Raw genomic sequence first — 2,603 nt, forward strand, 5'->3', positions numbered from 1 at the left:
ACATGCAGAATATGGAAGGAAAGGCATGCTTTATTCTTGAGAAATTTCCAATGGAGGAGTTGGGAAATTAATGAAAAATGCATTACAGAATTTGGTTGTGCCCTACCACTGAGAAAGTGGGATACAAATGTTTCTGCTTCAGAATTCTGTTTTTTAATATGACAAGTAAAATGGATTGATTTTGCTCTGCACACAGATTCAAAATGAAAGTGCATAATTCTCAAGCATATCACTTTTAAGTTAAACCTTGAATTGCAGCTTATGCTTTTATATATTTAGAATTTAGCATACAGTTCTCCATAAGACTTCAGTTATATTGAGTCCAGGATATAAAATGCTAGACATTAATAGAGAATAGAAATCTTACATACTATTAATAATTCCCTTAAATCCCTTTAATTTATAGAATTACAAAACCAAAAAAAAAGATAAATACCTAATTGTACTATTTTCACAGATGGAACCTCAAAAATATCTAGCGAATGTGAATCTCACTTCAATGATGGAATTTGTTCATTTGGGATTTTCTGACATTCCCAGTCTCCAAATGTTTCTTTTTGTGATGTTTCTGTTTATCTATGTGATAACTCTGATGGGAAATGGTGTCATTATTCTCATAACCAGGACAAAACAGACCAGACTCTCCAGACTCCCATGGACTTTTTCCTCGGTAATTTTTCCTTCTTGGAAATCTGTTATGTGTCTGCCACTCTTCCTAGAATGCTCATAAACTTTTGGACTGAGAAAAGACATATTTCTTTGTTTGCTTGTGCAACACAGATGAGTTTTGTCCTTATATTTGGAAACATAGAGTGCCTGCTTCTTACAGTGATGGCCTATGACCATACGTGGCCATTTGTAGCCCCCTGCACTATCCTCTGGTCATGAGCCACAAGGTCTGTGTCCAGCTGGTGGCTGGCTGCTGGGTCACTGGAGCTCCAGTTGAGATAGAGCAGACATGCCAGATTTTCTCTCTGTCCTTGTGTAGATCCAACCAAACCAATCACTACTTCTGTGACATCGCCCCAGTACTGAAGCTGGCCTGTGGGGACACTTCTGAATGAGACGTTGGTCTTTACAGTTGCTGTGTTTTTGTCATGGTCCCTTTTCTGCTGATACTTGGCTCCTACAGAAGAATCACTTCCAGCATCCTGAAGTTGCCATCGGCAACAGGAAGAGCAAAGGCGTTCTCCACCTGCTCATCTCATGTCATGGTTGTGACTTTATTCTTTGGATTTGTGATCGTTACATATTTATGACCTAAATCTAAAAATTGTCCCAGAACAGACAAATTTCTCTCCCTTTTCTATACCATTATCACCCCGATGTTTAACCCCCTGATATACACTCTGAGAAATAAGGATGTCTTGACAGCCTTGAGAAAACTGCTACCTTAATGTAAACCATTATCTGCTTGGTTTAAACTCATTTTCTGTCTTCTTATTTAATTCTGCAATTGTATAATCAGAAATAGTTTGCTTTTTCCACATGATTAAAAGATTTATTATATTTATTCATTCATTCCTGACCTTATTGTTTTATGCTGGATTTTCTAATATCAGGATTATATTATGGTGTCTTGCTGATAAGAAACTATGTATTTAGGCAATCTTATATTCAGTTCACAATTTTACTGGTGATTTGCAATTTCATGAGAAAATATAGTATCATTTACCCACCTTTCCCCCTAAAGCCATAGATATTTTTGTACTGTCCTGTTCACATAGCTATCATGCACTTATTTTTTTTCTTTTCATGATGTTTTTAGATAATATAGATGGCAAAAGTTTGGAGAACAGTTGTTAAATATCTTATGTGTTTTTAACTTTAGACATTTAACCTTTCAATGACTTCAGTTTGATCCTGCTGTAAAGATTAAAAATAAAACTCTGCATAATGACCCTTAAAATTTTGTAGTGTGGCAATAAATTTTTACCCTCTGTTTCTCTCTGAATTCTTCTTTGTAGATATGTTTTGTTTATGTAGCCAAATCATGCTACTAGCATCTTGATAATTTGTTGCTTTAATTTTTACTAATGCAAAAAATATGAATGCATGTTTGCTCTTCAGAGATATAAGGTATATGGGATTCAATCATTTTGTGCCCATATAGTGTTATCCATTCTCTAAGATCTCTTGTTTTGTTGTTATTGTTGTTTTTTTGTTTTGTTTTAATTTTTTTGGTGAAGTAGATAATTGAAATTAAAATGAAAATACTTGGGATATTTAGTACATTATTTTCCCAAGTTTTCCTGGTTGTAAAGGATGATACATGATAAGAGAGAATCACTATATTAAGCTAAAAACAATACTATTAAAAAGATCTTGGATTTCTTCAGATGGAAAGAGTTGAACAACACATAGTACACTGGATCATTTTCAGTCAAACTGATTGGGAAATGATGCAATCTGAGGAAAGTTTTTTCTTTTCTATTTTCTTTTTAAATCTGTCCTTTTCTTTTATTATACTATGTGTTTAAATAATTTATTTTTCATAAGGCCATAATTCATCTATCAGCTAGTTCTCTTCTTTGAGTAGGTATCATGTCACCAAAAAAAAACATCTAAAAAGCACACAAAAATTAAAGCAATCATTTCAGAGA

At 33.8% G+C, this 2,603-nt stretch overlaps 1 pseudogene; it reads left to right on the forward strand.

Moving 5' to 3' along the window:
• Positions 1-493: 493 nt before the first annotated feature.
• On the forward strand, positions 494-1,397 carry LOC133048432 (olfactory receptor 10AG1-like; annotated as a pseudogene).
• Positions 1,398-2,603: the final 1,206 nt, after the last annotated feature.

This window comes from Dama dama, chromosome 29, assembly GCF_033118175.1.
Source record: "Dama dama isolate Ldn47 chromosome 29, ASM3311817v1, whole genome shotgun sequence".
In the NCBI taxonomy this organism is placed as follows: domain Eukaryota; kingdom Metazoa; phylum Chordata; class Mammalia; order Artiodactyla; family Cervidae; genus Dama; species Dama dama.